Source organism: Vespa velutina, chromosome 19 (assembly GCF_912470025.1).
Source record: "Vespa velutina chromosome 19, iVesVel2.1, whole genome shotgun sequence".
Lineage (NCBI taxonomy): Eukaryota > Metazoa > Arthropoda > Insecta > Hymenoptera > Vespidae > Vespa > Vespa velutina.
Genome location: NC_062206.1, coordinates 505,847 through 525,178, shown reverse-complemented (window position 1 = coordinate 525,178; position 19,332 = coordinate 505,847). Strand labels below are relative to the sequence as shown.

The 19,332-nt window shown below is 34.0% G+C and overlaps 1 protein-coding gene across 4 annotated transcripts in view; it reads right to left on the bottom strand.

The window, feature by feature from the left end:
• The window catches only part of LOC124955770 (tyrosine-protein kinase transmembrane receptor Ror), a 192,780-nt gene that overhangs the window by 98,755 nt on the left and 74,693 nt on the right, over nucleotides 1-19,332 (bottom strand). The window lies entirely within an intron of this gene.

Here is a 19,332-nt window from a genome sequence, read left to right as displayed (position 1 = left end):
CGTAGTCAACTGTGGTTGAGAGATTCTCTCTCTCTTTATCATTCTTTGTCTCTTATTTTTGCTCTCTCTCTCCTTCTCTCAATTTTTCTCTTTCTCTCTCTTATTCTCTCTCGCGTCAGCTCGTTCTCACTCTCTTATTCTTTTTCGAACGCGTTAAACGTATGCATAGAGAAGATTGCATTCGAGAGAGAATTTATCTACACTGAATTTTGAGAACTGAGTACACACCGTAATACCCCAAAACTCATATCATTTCATCACTCGTAATAGAGCTATCTTCGTACGTAAATGATAACGCTTCATCGGAGATTCAAGTTTATTCCCTTAATACGCCGAATATTTTAGATAGTTTTAAGAAATAATTAATCTAACGATGTCTAACGGGATCGGTTCGTTATTATTGGTTAAAAAAAAAAAAATAAAAGAGAGAGAGAGGGTACAAAAAAGAAGACAGAAACGGACAAACAAAAAAAGAACGAAAATACAAAAAAAAAAAAAAAAAAAAGTAAAAAAAGCGATTTAACCGATAGAAACATATTACTTTTCAATCGATTTGTATCCCAACGGATATTCCACGATGATCATTCGTTCCGTTACTGTTTTCGAGGGACGACGACGGCGGGAAGGGTATTAGCGCTTAACCCTCGACGCGATGGGGTCGTTCGATTTTTATTTCTTTTTTATTTATTTTTCTCTTTTTTTCTTTTTAGTTGCTTTCTTTCTTTCTTTCTTTCTTTTTTCCTCTTCATCATTCTTCCACTTCTTTTTCTCTTTCGTTCTATTTTTCAAGGGGAGGATTTTTCTTTCTTTTTTTTTTTCTTCTTTTTTTTGTCCTCGTTTCAACCCCCTCCCTTCCGCCCTAACTATCAACCGGTCGAATAGTACGGGAACAGATAGAGGAAAAGCCGTGACACGAGTACGATCTCGCATAGGATGGATTCTCTCTTTCTCTTGTGCTCGTTCGCTTGTTCGCGATATTGTGTGTTAAAGTTTTCGACGCAAACGCACGTAACCGTGAGAGAGAAAGAGAGAGAATTAGAGAACGAGAGACAGAGAGAGAGAGAGAGAGAGAGAGAGAGAGAGAGAATGAGAGAGTCACGTACGAGTACCCATTGTATTTTTTTTCACAATACGTTGTTAACTCTTTTCATCGGATATGCGTGCCCGATGAGAGTGAGAGAGTAAGGGAGAGAGAGAGAGAGAGAGAGAGAGAGAGAGAGAGAGAGAGAGAGTCGAATGAGTCCGAAAAAGAGATGTGAAAATGTCGAAAGGGAAACGAAGAGGAGAAAGAAACGAGAGAAAAAAAGAGAGAAATAGAAAGAGAAAAACAGAGAAAGAGAAAAATCGAGAAAGAGAGAGCGAGAGAGAGAGAGAGAGAGAGAGAGAGTCGTTTGTCCGTTATTCTCCGCGAGCTTTTCGTTTCGGTTTCGTTTTCATCCGTTCGAAGCTTTTCGGATACCCGGGGCTTTGTTTTATGGCAATCGGCAAACCGCTATGGAATTTAAAAGCTTCACGTTGGACAGAAACAAAGAGAGATACAAAAAGAGAAAGAGAGAGAGAGAGAGAGAGAGAGAGAAAGAGAGTAGGAGGAGGGAGAGAGATAGAGGAGGACGCAGCAGGGCCTGCTTAACCAAATTGTGCGGAATCAAATTTGCATTTTATTGCGTTGAATTTCTGGACGCGAACGAGGCTCGCGTCTCCCCTTTCCTCTTTCCCCTATCATCGCCCACTCTCTCTCTCTCTCTCTCTCTCTCTCTCTCTCTCTCTCTCTCTCTCTCTCTCTCTCTCTCTCTCTCTCTCTGTCTTTCTTTCTCTCACATTCTCTTGGATCCATCGGAGGGAACAAAACGTTTGTGCTGATAAATCTGTGGCCGCCATCCGAGGAAGAGATTCCTATGGTACCCATAATGCCATTAAACTCGATATCTTCTTCAATCCTTTCTTCTTTCTTTTTTTTCATCTTTCGTTCTTTCTTCCTTACGTATTTCTTTTTTTATTTTATTTCTTTCTTCCTCTTCTAGATATTACCTATCTGAGTATAGATAGCCAAATATAAAAAGAAAAAAAAAAGTAAGAAGAGAAAAGAACTAAATTCGAGCGATAAAAAAATCTCGATCTTTTCGATGATGTAGATCTTTATAAGATTTATAAATATAGATTATTTTTTTAGAATATCGATATTATATTATATGTAATATTATATTAATATAAAATTATATTAATATTAATATAAAAAAAAAAAAAGAAAAAAGGAGGAATAAATAAACAAAAGTGCAATTTTTTTTCTCTTTTTTTTTCTTTGTAGTTTCTGGCAGGACTACCTAGTATCTTAATTCAATTTACGTCATAAGAATTGCAACGGCACGCGTTCGGTTACGTGAAAAGAATACACATACGTATATATACGTAGTAAAAGAACGTAAAACGTGATATCCTACATCCTGTACAAGGACAACGAAGAAAAATAAGACGAAGAGAACGAAAAAGAAGAAGAAGAGGAATAAGGAAAAATATCGTTTTTTAATTAGCTTCAGAAATTTATCGCGTCTAAGAGAGAAGGATTAGCCGATTAAATGTTTATCTAGAGAATCTAATTGACAAAATGAATCAATGATTTAAAAAAAATAAATAAATAATTTATATTCAGAAATTACTATAATTAATTATTAAAATAATATATATATATATATTTAAAAATTCTCTGTAATTTATTTTTGTTATTATTTTCTCTTTAAAATCGTTTGCCTTAAAGAGTTAAAAATAAAAAAAGGGGGTGAGGTATTGTAGGATAAAGTGTAGTCCTAGAGAAATTCTCAATCACGAAAAACGTATCGAAATGAAGAACGATAAGGTAAAGATAATGAAACGAGATAATTTCCTCACATTTAAAACGATTTATCGATTTATGTCATTACCTTTATCTATAGAACACGTCAAGTACTATCTATTATTACTATTACGAAAGGGATAGAAAGAGAGAGAGAGAGAGAGAGAGTGTCCTTCCGCGTTATTTCCTCGACACCTCGCGGGAATTTTTACGACCGTAAGAAAAAAGAAAAAAAAAAAAAAAAAAAAAAAAAAATCGTCGATCGCGCGTTCACTCGAGCGTATACCTCGTTTAAATCTTCTTACGACGTTCCATTTAAAACTTTTTTCCAAACGTAGGTAAAGGGGAAGGTTGGGGTAGGGGGACTGGAGGGGTAAAAGGGACTAAGGGAAGGGAAGGCTAATAAACTTTGCTGATATCTCCCTCTGGAAGAGCAAAATCGAGCGAACGAGCGTGTCCCCACTTTAAAAAAGTAGTACCTCAAACGACCGATCAAACTCGTTCACTTTTTTCTTCCTAGCTTCTTGTTTTTTTTTTTTTTTTTTTTTTTTTTTTTTTTTCATACTTTTTCTTTTTTCCTTTTTTTTCTCTTCTCTCCTAACGTTTACTTCTATTCATTCTTTCTCTAAGAACCCGTCGTAATATCGAAAGGAGCTTTTATAATGCTGGTACTGGGATGAAATAGACGTGATTTACGTTCGCTATCTATTTTCAATGATCTATCGCTAATGAAAAATTAATTACTTACGTATTATATATATATATATATATATGATAGTGACAAATGATAGCAATCACAAGAATAATGAGATTTTTCTTTAGCTTTTCTTTTTTCTTCTTTCTCTTTTTTTTTCTTTTTTTTTTTTGAAATATGTACAAACGAATTGCGCGTATAATAAAAATGATGAAATTTTTTTTTTAAACAATTTATCTTTTTATTTTCTTTCAGGACATTTAATCAAACATTAATGGGAGAATCTCATATGAGTTATCTTCATTCTTTTTTTTTTCTTTTTTTTTATTATTATAACTTTTTTCTCATTGGTCGAAGAAACTTGTCTAAAGATAATATATAATGGAACCAATAGAACGTTCAAGAGACAGAAAGAGAGAGAGTAAGAGTGAAAGAGAGAGAGAGAGAGAGAGAGAGAGAGAGAGAGAGTGAGAGAGAGAGAGTCAACAGCTCGTTGTGAAACTTTATCTCACCCTCTTCGCCATCTTCTCTCTCTTTCTCACTTTCTATCTCCTTTTTCTTCCCTATATCTCCTTGTCATATTTTTACCACGAAATCTCTGCCATACGATAATAAATTTCTCGAAGGCCGTCATAAATTTCACCTTTAGAGCGTGCCCAGAAACTTTGGTAAATAATTCTCTTCGGGATATGAAGGAGGCAGGTCCTTTCTATATCCTATCTAATTTACTTTATTTTATTTTATTTTATTTTATTTTATTTTATTTTATTTTATTTTATTTTATTTTATTTTATTTCTTTCTTTTTTTTTACCCGTTCATATCGTATGTTACACATTATTTAATTTTATTATTATTATTATTATTATTATTGTTATTATTGTTATTATTATTATCAGCATCATTGGAGAGATGTAATAATTGCCGGTCTCAATAGCAACTCTTTTTCTCGTTTGTTTATTAATTGTTATTTATTTGTTTATAAATTTTCATTTTAAACTAAGTTTTAAGACGTTAAATTTATACGATCTTCTTCAAAAAGGAATTTCTCGCTTGGCCCTGAAACAATTAATTTTCTTGTCCTTATCACGAGCACCTCGACCATTTTAACCACCACTACCCTCACTTCACATTCTCCTATTTCTGTCTCTTTCCCTCCCTCCCTCCCTCTTTCTCTCTCTTTCGTCGTCGTCGTCGTCCTCGTGAGATTCCAAACTATTCGAAATCTTCCCCGAAAACTTACGAGACACGAAACTCAAACCATACTTGTGACTACCTACTTCAGCAACCCTTCTGTAGTCCTTCTCCTTGTGTGCGTTTGTGTGGGTGAGTGTGTGTGTACACTCGCGCGCCTACGTGCGTTTTTTTTTATTACAGGAAAAAAAAAAACATTTATTAACATTTCTCGAGTAAACGAGAGACGTAATAATTATCAAACAGTATAATTATACTGTAGTATATAGTCGAATTTTTTTTGTTTTTTTTTGTTTTTTTTTTTTTTTGTTTTTTTGCGCAGTTAGTGATTTTTAAACAATTTTTTTGCTTCGACATCTCCACGTAAGGAAAAAATCCAGAAATCATTGCATGATCTTTTTCACGACGTTCACGAAAGATTATTTAATCGATCAAAGAAAAAAATAATTCTTCGGTAAGTTGAAACGAAAAGTATGATTGAATTACATTGAAAGGAAATCCTATCCAACAATTTCTGTTGAGGATTCAATAATTAAAAAAGAAAAGAAAAAGAAAAAAAAAAGAAAAGAAAAGAAAGAAAAAGAATTTTGAAAAGTAAATCGAATTGAAAGATAATACAGTCCGACGTGATGATAATGGTGAGTTTTTATTCTTCATCTCTTTTTTTTTTTTTTTTTTGTAATTTTTTATCTTCTTTTCGTTTTAAATCTTTAAAGACTACTGAGAGACGTACAAAACCATGTAAAATGAATTTATATGGGCGTGCGGAGCACGATGTGTCTCGGATACACGTGGAAATGATCTTTCACCATTCTCTCTCTGTCTCTCTCTCTCTCTCTCTCTCTCTCTCTTTCTCCCTTATTCTCCATTTCGAGCGTATAAACTCTCGAACCGTCCAGAGTCCATTCACGTGCCTTTGCAATGAAACATACATAGGATCGTTTGCGTTACTGCCTCTTCCTTCTCTTCCACAAATGTACACATACATATATACATACATACATACATACATATATATATATGTAATATGTACATATGTATGTATGTATGTATGTATGTATATGCGTTCCATATACATGTACTATTACAGATTCGTATGCACCATTGCATCATTTTACATACATAAGGGTTGCTCGTTCGTGTGCGAGTATGCACTTAGTGCGGGCATGCACGACGTTCATGCGACTGCTGCATCGATGTTATTTCCACAGAGAAAGAGAGAGAGAGAGAGAGAGAAAGAGACTTATACAATCGAGGGTCGATAACATAAAAGCAACTTCGATGAAACGCGTGTGCCACCTAAATGCATTTATACGTGGTGCATCAACTCGCCACCTACCGCCGGCCCTTTATGAAAGATTTTGCCCTTGACCAATCACGTTTTCTTTGTCTTTCTCTTTCTATCTATCTGTCTGTCTGCCTATCTATCTGTCTTTCCGTCTGTCTATCTCTTATCCATTCGTATGACAATCTATGGGTTTTATTTTAAGAAAACTTATGGGAACTTAATATTTAGTTTATTTTTTCTGAATTTAATATATATATATATATATATATATATATATATATTATTCTCTTATTTACGAGTACATCTCCGTTTATAATATTCGCATCGATCATATGTTATATTCGTTAATTAAATTGCTGAAATTAGAAGAACGTTCATGTTCGATCGTTCATACCGTTAATTACCGTATTAATTGTTAAGTTCCCCATCGTTTACGAGCAAAAACGATCATCTCGACGAGGACTGGACTCGTCGACTCTCCTTTCGTTACCGCCTCCTTTCGAATGTCTACCATGGCTTTTAATCGACTCCCCATCTCGATAATTATAAACATCGTACGCTCGTAAATATCCAACTGAAAAGACCAAACGATTAGCAAAGTCTCCTTTAATTTTTATCTTTTTTCTTCTATTTTACGTCGTTCATATGGTCGTAAAAAAAAAAAAAAAAATAAAAGAAAAAAGAAAAGAAAAAAGAAAAGTTATAACAAGCATTTCCTATCGGATAAATAATTTGCAAAAATTTTACGACAAAACGATTAACTAAACTAGAATTACTATATAAATTAACAGTTCGTTGCTTATTTATTTATTTTTTTCTTTTCAATATATATATATATAATAGCACGATGTCATTATCTTTTAACGATATGTGATACTTACGAGATATAATTCATTATTTTTTTTCTTTTTTTGAGTCTATGATTTCGAACTCGTTATTGACTTTTACATCAATTATCATTATTATTATTATTTTATATACATACATATGTATATATATAAACACACACACACACATTAGATACATGAGATTATCTTTCAATTGATGCATATCTTCTTATTCTTCTTCCATTTCTTTTTTGTCCTTCCCCGGTTATACGATATAATATTATACAATGCAATTTTATTATTCTTCTTTGAGACAACGATCTCGCTTATGAACTGCTGTTTTAGTAAGTCTTAATAAAAAAAAAAAAGCAAAAAAAAATAAAAAAAAAAAACAAAAAAAAAACACTCTCCAATATAAACTCAAACCTTTAAACCACACTCGTATGCTCGTTTACGTCTAATTATACAGACGCTTAGGTATTATATATATATATAATATATATAATATATACGTACACGTTATTATCGTTTTCCAAGTGCAAAGAACTCTGCAAGCGACCGGTTAATCGTACTGCAACGTAACACTGCGTGTATATCTTCATTATCCCGTAAGAAAAACAGAGAGTACACGAGAGAAAGAGATATATATATAATATATATATATATATATAAAGAGGAAAAAGAGGGTCCGTGGGAGTACTTAAGGTGGTACGAGTGCCTACCAGTCCACTTACAATTAACGATCGCTAATGAGACGTATGCAAATATAAAGGCGAGCGTTAAAGGGCCGGCCGGGCTGCCTAGCAGGCTTTGCTCGATGCTTTTTTTTCTTCAAGAGGAAAAAAGACAGATAGATAGATGGAAGGAGAGAGAGAGAGAGAGAGAGAGAGACGTCCTTCGTTATTCGCAGCACGTGCTTGCTTACTTTCCTTCGGTGTCCTCTTAACTCTTATTGACCTCCGGACCTCTTTCAATATGTTGTTCCTCCTCTTCGATACTTTTGTATCTTTCATTTTTTATTTTCTTTTCCTGTTTCTTTTTTTCTCGTTTGTTTGTTGCTTGCTTGGTTGGTTATTGGAATTTAATATACATATATATAATATATATTCCCATAGAATTTTTAATTCATCTATACGAAATAATTTAGTCTAACATAGAAAAAAAATACTCGGTTCGATTCGGTTCGATTCGATTCGTGCAAATAGCGTCGAAAGGAACACTTCGCGCCTCGGTTCCCCTCGTCGACGAGAGGAAAATAAGTGTAATGGAGGAACAACGAGAGCGTGTTCGAAGGATAGAGTCTGGATACTCCTCACCTCCCTTTCCCCTTTCTTCTCATCCACACCTACTACACCCACACTTCGAACCCACTTCCCTCACTCTCTCTCCCTCTCTCTCTCTCTCTCTCCTTTTTCTCTTTCTCTCCTGTCGAATGGAAATTCACTTTGCGTTCTTTAAAAGTAACGTAGATGTGTACGTGTCTACATTTACGTACGTACGTACGTACGTAAATGTGCGCATGTATATGTGTATAAAATAAGTTTTATACGAGTCTAAGGAAGAAGAAATTCGATGCTGCATATGTACAACATATCTCGAACTCGATTAAGAAAATTCTAGGTGTACGATCTATTAGATACCACGTGTTATCATTCCACGTGTACATGTATGCTTAAGTGTATATTTAAATGTATGTTTACATGTAAATGTATATATATATATATATATATATACGTGTATGTTTGCGAGCACGAAGTTAAAACGGCGTAGGCGGAATCGATTGGCATTCCTCTTCTTGCATATCATTGCGAAACGTAGACACCATAGAACGTATACTACATTTACTATATATACGAAACCGTATATGTGTAGCTGTGTCTGTATATATATAGCTTTGTACGGATGTATATATAAGTAGATAAGAGATATATATCACTCTATTCGACATTCTCAATTCTAGGTAGCTCGTTATTGTCTTTTACAATTATTACTTCGTGTGCACTTATATAAATAGAAAATTAATTAATTATTTTTAATATTATTTTTAATTTCTGATTCGATCAGAACGTCGAATTTATAATAAATATTTATAAATATTCATTTGGTTGAGAAAAAAATATAAAAGGAATTTTACGATATTATTTAAATGGCCCGTGGATCGAATAAAATATATGATTCTTGTGTAATTAATCATATCGTAATTTTCTTTTTCTTTTCTTTTTTCTTTTTTTTTATATCAAAGTAGTCTGCAACAGCAGGTACATTTTCTCTCTCTCTCTCTCCACTTTTTTTTTCTTCCCTCCTTTTGTATGAGAAAACTTGCAAGTGCCTCGGCAATTTCTTCGAGATTCTTTTCCACGTTCCTCCTCGATCGAGCTCGAAGTTACTCCAAAGAGATGAAAATGAAACGACTCGAAGGAACCGACTATTGATTTCTTAAGTTTAAAACAACTGAGTACGTTCGAAGTAATAGTTTGTTTAGAAGGCTTCCCTCTACCTCTGATCGTTCTTCTTTTTTTCTTCCCCTTTCTTCCTCTTTTTATTTTTCATTTTTCCATTTTCGAATCCTCGCATCTTTTCTCCTTTGAAATTACTCACTTTTATAAGAAATCAACGTCTTATTGATAATTGAGTAACTACGATATGTTCGATGAAAGAAAAAGGAAAAAGAGAAGATTAATAAAAAAAGAAAAAAAAAAAAAAAAAAAAAAAAAGAAATTAAAAAGACGTACGTCGAGTCATTCCAAAGAGATTATTTTTTACTTTTTCTTTCTTTCTTTACTCTCACGTCTCTTCTTTGAAATTACTTACTTACGCTCGATGGCAAAAAAAGAAAAAACTGAAAAGACATAGAGGTCGATTCAAAGAAATCTTTTCATTTTTGTTTTTCTTTTTTTCCACCCTTACATCTCGTCTCTGAGATTTTACTTACATTCAAAAGAAATCACTTTTTTTTTTATATTTATCTATACATTATTTACGAAAAATTAGATATAGTTGTTAAAACGTTGATTAATAGTTAAAAAAAAAAGTGTATACATGTAGCCATTAAAAAAAGAGAGAGAGAGAGAAAGATAGAGATAGAGTAATATAGAGATATATCCCATTATCGTACTCTCTCATTCTCTATCCTTCTCCTGCGGTCTAATAACGTAACAATGAAAAGAGTTAATTCGAAGTCGTTTCAAGGAAAGTAAGAGGACTCCAGAATAAGGGAGCGAGCTTTCCAGACGGTCGTTTTCCACTTGGATCCTCTTGGACGTAGGTGATCCTGGCAGATGCTGCGTTATCTTCGCTTCGACCATGCTAGCTCGAGCGTACCAAGAGATCGTTTAGATAACGATCGAATAGTGCTCGGTAGAGAGAGAGAGAGAGAGAGAGAGAGAGAGAGGATAGATACGAGGGATAAAAAGAGAGGATGAGAAAGGGGGAGGTTCGAATGGTGGGGAAAGGGAGAGAAAGAGAGAGAGGTTGAAACGAAAGCTGCTACTATACTTCGACGAAACTCCAAAGATAAGCCTCTCATACTGCGGATCCTGCGGATACCGCAGGAAAGATTTTTCTTAGAAGCTAAATTTTACTACGAAAAAAATTACTTCTTTCTATTCATTCTTTTTTTCTTTTTTTTTTTTTTCTTTTTCTTTTCTTTTTCTTTTCTTTTCTTTTCTTTGAAACGAGAAAAAGATCGTACAACTTCTCGAATACGTGCGTATTATAAATCTTATATATCATATCTTTTTATCAATCGATTTTACGATCAATCATGAAGATGAAAAAAAAACAAAGAACGATTCTCTTCTACGTAAATTTGTAAAATCTTTGTTGAGATTAGATATCTTGCAGTTAATTCGTTTACATCTTTTGTATTAACTCTCGCGATTCCTTCAATTTTTTTTTTCTATTCCCCTCAAATCCTCTTCTAACCGCATATAATGAAAAATCGTGAAATTTCAATGGACTCATAGAATCACCATAAAAACGGAAAAGTACCCTAGAACGGTATCGATCCTCTTTTAAACGCAACGACAAAAAATCTTGAGATTTCTATGGTCTTTCGGTATAAAATGAAGAAATAAAAAGAAAAAGAAGAAGAAGAAAGAAATATAAAAATAGACGGAGGAAGTGGATTATATGGTTGCACAATGTTCAACAAACTTAAGCGCCGAAACTTTTCTTGATTCGACTTTTAGAAATAATACAAGCCTTTTCCTATTGTTATGATGCCTCCTCGAGGACAATAGAAACTCGTTAGCCGTTGATAACGTCCCATCCTTAACCCCCTCCCCCTATTGCCCACCAGCCACCCTCTGAACCTTCAACCTCCAGTTCATCCCATTTCTCGACTTTCATTCCCTTCGCCATGGTTATCTGAGACGACGCCAAAATCCTAATACGTACGTGCTTTCGTACGAATCGATGATTGTGACTAAAAATAAAAAAACAAAAAAAATAGTCGAAAGGAATTGAATCAATCGTTCGTTCCATTTTTCTTTTCCTACAGATTTTTCCTGTAAATCTGCAAGAAACAAATTCCATCCATTTTGGAAATCTTTTTTTTTTTTCTTCTACGAAATTGTTCCCTCAAGCATCTCAAGCAATAAAAATAAAATGAAATGTTTTAAATTTATTCCCACGCAATTAAAAATTATTATTCTACTTAATAGAAAGGCTAACATAAAATAATATGTAATACGTATATAACAGTATACTGCTAAATATAATATAAATGTATAATATAAATACCAACTAACTGAGTATAGTATGAAAATTGTATGTATTTACTTAATAATGTATACATAACTCAATGCATTCTCCTGCAAACAGCTTGGGATAATTTCATATACATATTCATGTAATAATCGCATGAATTTGTTCGAGAGAGTTATAACAGTACAAGTTAAATCGAGCCAATTATATTCTTTATTATTAAATAAGTTGTTCCTAAAACGAGTCTTACAACTCGTTTCGAATTCTAAAAAGCGTGATTTCAGGTTGAAATAAAATACGAACTCCTGTTGACGTCAGCTATGGATCATTGATCATCCGTTCAATGGATAATTTCGACAATATACCGTTTATTTGAAATTTTTAATTTTTAATACATTGTTTATTTATTTATTTTTTTAATATTTTTTTTTTTTTTACTTTTTATTTCGAAAAAAAGGAAGAATTTGTTTTAGAGGAACTTGATGATTTGCGAATGGTTAAATTTGTTTGGAAAAAAAAAAAAAAAGAAATTGAAATACAAAACACGTGTTCATCATCTCGATGATCGAATTTAATTCGTACTTTTGTATGTCATTGTCTATAGGATCTTTCAAAAGTTTATCGACAAATTTAAGTAACATGTTCATTGTGAGGTTGGGTGATAAAAAGATTGGGGGAGGTGGTGCGGAATAGAGTAACTTTCGAATTTGATGTTCACCAAAATAGTCCTGAATTGGTATGAAACTTTGACGTCACTTGATTATTTCTTTTAAAGGAAAACCAGGAACGGAGACGGGGATAGGGGCGACGGGATTTTTATATGAAAAGCCTCCTTTTACGAGACCCCAATGGACGAGTAAGAAACACTTTTAGTGAGAATACTTGCAGCATCTGAAGGTGGTTCTCGTTGAAATGCCTTTAGGCGGTATTCCAGAGAAAATGCACAAGTAGTTTCGTACACATGTACGCAATGTCTGCATTTAATTCTGCGGTTAGCCAATTCTAACAACTTTTTAGTGACAATTTAAGTTCTAGCAAAATTGTATCGAAGTAAACTTCGTCCAATGAAACTTTTACAAATTAAGATTATTTTATATTATAAAGTTGTTATATCCGTACGACAAACCTCCACACGTTGTTAGTATTTCAAGCGTGGTGAGAGGTTTTTAAAATTTTGTTTTCTTCCTTTCTATTCTTTCTTTTTTTTTCTATAATAAAATATACAAGGATTACAAATTTTTGGTATCTCATTTTTCTTTCTTTCTTTTCTTTTTTTCTTTTAATTTGAAATACTGGAAATTTCGAATTGTAAGATGAAAATTACGATTGGTAAAATAAAATATTTCGAAAATCCTCTGACGATTATTGTCAAGTTAAGTATTTGCTGTCCTTGTATCCAACCTCTTCTTACCGAGCTTAATGCCGAGTAAGGTAGGCATCCACATTGAAATATTCATCGACGGTAGGTAATAAATCCGTCAACCGAAGCAACAGGTTAACGCCAGTGAACGTTCTCCCCCTATTCGTCGGACGAACTAATCGTGACGATAAATAATTGATTAACCTGCCACGGCGAGTGGCACACCGAACCTCGCTCGATACGAGAAAGAGATGAGTAGCTTTCGTAATAAACGAAAGATTTCCGAATGAATTATCTATTGGCGTCTTTTTAACTTTCAAAAATCAAGGCTGACGTTTTTTCCTTCAGAATTTTTCCTTTGTTTTCCTCTTTTTTTTTTTTTTTGTTTATTATTTTTTCTTCACGTGTAAACGAAACACGTTGAAGTAATCTATCGAAAACACGTAACCCTTGATGATCATCGAAAAAAAATCATTTATTACATAGACACACATATATATAATGTTCCAACGAAAAATATTCACTAGGATTATTAGGAGATCTAGTGACTTTTTTTTTTAAGTAAATTTTAAGTCGATAGCTCGCGACAAAATTCTGCCAACATTCTAATTATCTGATAGAAAATAATTTTGACAAAATTTTGATGTGTCCCGACGTTTTTTGAAAAAAAAAAGAGAAAAAAAAGAAGATTCCGTATAGAGAATAAATTAATAAATATTAATAATTAAATTACTGATAAAAATATTAATAAAAGATATTGATAAATTAACATAAAAGATATTAACAAATTAATTAACGAATGATAAAAGAAAATCATATATATACATATATATAAAAAATACAATTATATATAGTAATAAATAAATAAATAAATATATATATATATATATATTTATATAATTTCAAATTTTCCGAACGAAATCATTCGAGCAATCGAGCTTAATTAGTTTAACGAGATCTCTCGAAACGTCCTGTGTTGGTTATTGGTCCGGATGGTTGGGAAAGTTCAGAAGGGCCGAGTGTCCCACTGGATTGCATCACACAGGATCTCTCTCTCTCTCTCTCTCTCTCTCTCTCTCTCACTTAGGGTCCTAGAGTCCGATGTTACGATTCAAGTTAATTTGTCGCATGGCCACCGATTCGTAGTACCCAAGGGATTTCACTGGGTTTGAAATAGTCGGGGATTGGTCCGGGACGATAGTAAGGGCTCCTCACCGTGCTTAATGGTGCGCCATGTGAATCGAAAGCTACATACATACATACATACGTGCATATATAGATACATAGATAGATACATACATCTTCCTTCTTTGCTTGTCTTGTTGTTCGATTGTCTGTTTCTCAACGATACATATCTCTCTATCTCACTCTGTATATATATATATGTGTGTATGTATGTAAATCCATGCTACCGATATTATTTATATTTACTTCTATCGACGATATACTATTATATATATTATCAAGTCCCTCTCTCGCTATCTCTCTCTTTTCTCTTCGCCTCTTATAAACAACCAAAATCTATTTGACCGTGGCATGCGATAAGATCTTCTCTCTACATCGATCATCGATCACATCATATAAACTCTTTTTATTTGTTTATCTATATTTTTATTAAGTGAAATATATTAATTTTGTTTTTCTTTTTTGTTCACATAAACGCATTCCTTTCTACACGTAGGTATACTCCTTTTTCTTTAAATTATTATTTTTCAAACACACACACACACACACACACACACACACACACACAGGTGTCTCGAATAGGATTAAAATAAACAAGATAAAAAGAGAGCGTTTCATTTTCTCTTTTTCTTTTTCTTTAGCCTTTTTTTTTTCTTCTTCTTTTATGCCGCAATGTTTTCCTTTCAACGGGTCCAAAGGGATATCGATGAAAAATGTCTTTGCGTCCGTGTGTTTGTTTCTTTTTCGTTAGCCGTCGAGAAATTACGAAAGAACGCGTGAAAAATTTGTCCCGTCGAAAAAAAACCTCTTAGATCATCAAACGACGAACATGACTCGCTGTCATTGACATTCGATTTATTTTTACTTTTTTTTTTTCTTTTTTTTTTTTCTTCCAGAAAGATACGATCGATCGTTGGTTGCTTTCGGTAAAATATTAGACGACAAAGATGAAATATATTTTTCACTCTCGTCGTCGTCTCTCTCCCTCTCTCTCTCTCTCTCTCTTCCTTTTTCTCTACCACCATCGAAATAGTCGTTTTTTTTTAATTACTCGAGAAACTCGTCTCGGATGCTCGATTATTCATCGCGTAGAACGAGCGAGTATCAAACGAAACGAGAAAGGAGAAAAAAATAGGCAGAGAGAGAGAGAGAGAGAGAGAGAAAGAAAGAAAAATAACGAAGAGAAAAATTCATAACAGACCGAGTATCCAGGAGAAAGGGAAAGAGAGACTATAGAGAGACAAAGAGAGAGAGAGAGAGAGAGAGAGAAAGAGAGACAAAGAGAGAAAAAAAAGAAGAGAATAGACTCGCGCCTATCGAAAATATCGACCAACAAAAAATTGTTGCGTTTCTCCTGTTCGCCGTACTGAAAGTTTAATTAACTCGATGTTACCGCGCGCGCTCGCGCTCCCGTTCAACGCGGAATGAACAAAACGCGAGTCTCTCCATAGATGAAACGAGTAATCTCTTTCTCTCTCTCTCTCTCTCTCTCTCTGTTTCTCTTTCTCTTCTTCCCTTACACGTAGTACGCGTATAGAGAGAGAGAGAGAGAGAGGAAGAGGCGAAACGAGACGAGACAAACGCGTACAATTTAATTCGCACGTTAAATATTCGTGCGGAAGACATATCTCTCTTGGCTTCGTTCGTTCGGGACTTTTAAAAATTTCATCGAAAGGAATTGTCATTTCAGGAGGAAGAAGAAGAAGAAGAAGAAGAAGAAAAAGAAGAGAAAAAAAGAAGAAAAGAGAGAAAAAAGCGGAATTCATCAAGCGTGTGTCGTCGCGAGTGAACGTAAAATAAAAGAAAAAAAAAATGGGAAAAAAGAGAAAGACAGACAGAGAAAGGAGTAGGAAGGGGAGATTTTTCTTTCTTTTTTTTTTTTTTTTTTTTTTTTTTTTTTTCGACGCACTTTTTAATCAGCATCGCGATACATACGTACGTACGCATATATACATGTACATATATATGTATGTATATATATGTATTATTTTCCCAACATGGCGACGAATTTTCCTACTCTCGAAGCCAATACTATGATCACTAATTATTAACCAGCGAGATCGACTCAGATTCGTTATTATTTTATACGAAAAGAGAGAGCGAGAAAGAGAGAGAGAGAAGGGGATGAAGCTCGAGTACGCGCAATGTTTGAGGAAGGGGTAAAGGGTAGGAGAAAAAGGAGGGAGGAGGAGGGATAACGATACGAAAGCCCTTCGGAAAAAAATGTAATTTTGCTGTTGGCGAGTTTTGAGAACGATGTATGTACGTACATACATACATACATAGATAGATACATAGATATATATGTACATACATACATAGACACAGATGGATCTCTATCTATCAATGAGTTAACGATGGCTATGAACTAACGTCATAAACTTGCATATATTTTATCTAATACTAATGTTCAAAAGTTTCTTGGATTTTCTTTTTCTTTTTTATTTTTCTTCTTTTTATTCCTTAAAGGACCTCTTCTCGATTCGTTGTAATAAAAAGACAAAGAAAAAAGAAAATATTCTTTCGATCTTCGATCTTCTATCAAATATTTGAAAATAAGATTATTCGTTTAATTTATCGATCATCGTTTCGTACAGATTTAATCATATCGCGCGTTATACGATTTTAAAAATTAAACGAATGTAATTTAATTAAATCGTGCAATTGTCCAGATAAATCCAGGATCAGGAAGAAATCCTTAGAGAAGGACGTAAATATATCGGAGACCATCTCCAATTATAATCGTACGCATTCGTACATAAATATATGTATATAAAATACATACATACATACATAAGTACATATATACATTACATCCAAACAATCATCCACCTATCCACCCACTCATCCATCTATACATACATATCCATACATACATACATACATATATATATATATCAATTCACAGAAACGTAGTCGTACGTGTCTATGTAGGAGTTTCAGGGATGGCAAACTGCTGCAAACAAACAAACCGGTTAATTAAAACTCCGAGCTGAGCGACCATTCTCTCTTTCCCTTTCCCTTTCCCTCTCTCTCTCTCTCTCTCTCTCTCTCTCTCATTCTTTCTGTACGTACGAAAAAAAAGAAAAAAAGGGAGACAGAGATAAAGCAAAAGAGAGAAAAAGACAGAGAGAGGAGAGAGAGAGAGAAAGTAGAATACAATATCGCGTTAGAACGAGGAAACGGAAGGTCCTGGGAATGGTCATGTGCTCGCGTGTTACTGGTGACGATGCCTTCCTATTTAGGTGCTCGCCAAAATATCGTCGGCATCACAGCATCGCCTGCGGAATACGAACGTTTTCAAGCGTTTTACGTGGGAGCGTATATATGCATATGCATTTTCCACGGCGTGACGTAAAGGATGCAATTTTTCGACCCCACCGACTTGTTATCCCTCTCTCTCTCTCTGTCTATGTCTATCTATCTCTCTCTTTTTATCACGAGAGACGACTGAAATTATTCACCCGTTGTTTTTGGCAAAGCCGCATAGGAAAACGTTCGGCCGTCGAACGAATTCAATATATGTATGTATGTATGTATGTATGTATGTATGTATGTATGTATGTATTATATATATCCTAGACGATGATAGGAGCCTTGTGACGAGACAATTTTTTTAGAATCCTGATAATGAAAGTGATAACTGAATCTTATCTAATGCATATTCTCTCTCTCTCTCGCACTTTCTTTTTAAACATACATTCTTTAAATCTTTTAGATTAATCGCGAAATTAAATAATTTATACATACGTACATACGGACTTATATATAAAGTAAATATCGAAATAGAAACGCGACAGGTGCGTTCAAAGTCACGAATTTATTTCGGTAAATACATGAATAGAAATCAACACTTGATTGAATTTGGCAAAACGAATAGTATAAATACGTATGTGTAAGTAAGTACTTGCCTATAATTCGTGAGTATAAGCTTTGAAAATAATATAGTCGATATTCTCTTCGATATTCTCTTTGTGAAAGGATCTTTACTTTCTCTCTCTCTCTCTCTCTCTCTTGGTTGTTCTCACTCGTTCTCGTTCACTGTGTATGCGTATGTGTGCGTGTTAGAGGATCATTAATGGAAAATTTACGTCGAGTGTTCTTTCGTAGGAGGATCGATAAAACGTTAGGAACGATTTCTCATCGTCTGAGATGAAATACTGAAATGATGACGACTCCCACCTATATTCATTCAATGTGTTTGATTACCTTCGTTTTTGCATTGACAAAAGCTTACGTTCGAACCATTCTCTCTCTCTCTCTCTCTCTCTTTGTGTTTCTCTTTCCCTCTCAATCTCATTCATAAGTTTATGACGCGTGAAACACTCAACAGAAATTTATAGGACATAACGTGTGCACATACTACGCCATTGTGCACTCTAAAAATCGAGAGATCGAACTAAACAAAGATAGTTTCGACACATCGTAGAAAATAAGAGAGAGAAGGACAGAGAGGCATAGAAAGAGAGAGAGAAAGAGAGAGAGAGAGAGAGAGAGACAGAGAGAGAAAAGAAAAATATTCTAACTCGTAAAATCATTCGAAAGATTTTGTTTTCGCGATTTCGTAGAAATACGTAGAGTTTTAATTTGGAATTTATACGATTCGAATTGTTTAGAATATCTACGTAGAAAAAAAATATGTATGGATTATATCAATATGTTTACGAAATCTTTTCTTTTTTTCTTCATCTTCTTCTTCTATTTCTCTCTCTCTCTCTCTCTGTATCTCAACTATCCGATGAATACACGGAGTATATTACAAATACTCTGTATGTATAGATAAGTACTTACTTATTTCTCTCTCTCTCTCTCTCTCTCTCTATCTATCTATCTATCTATCTATCTTTTTCTATCTCTCTCCCTTTTGTCTCATCGCTTATGATAAAAAGTGATAACCTGTTTCAAAGCTCTTTATCATGATCGATATTTTATTGATCAAACGAGCAATTCGATCTAAAGGATCTGATTGATCAACGAGCTATCCATATACATACATTTATACATACATGTGTGGGTGTGTGTATCGATTGAGTGTTCCCCTTCGTCTCTCTAAATGTCGAGATATCGATCCATAAACATGATCTACTGGTAATCGAAGGCGATATAGAAAGAAACTGAGAAAATAAGGGAAGAAGAAAGATAAAGATAAAGAGAAAGAGAGAGAGAGAGAAAGAGAGAAAGAGAAAGAAGAACGAGTCGCTCACCCCGACACTCCTTTTTGGAAGCGCGTGTGCGATGAAAAGCACGCGAGA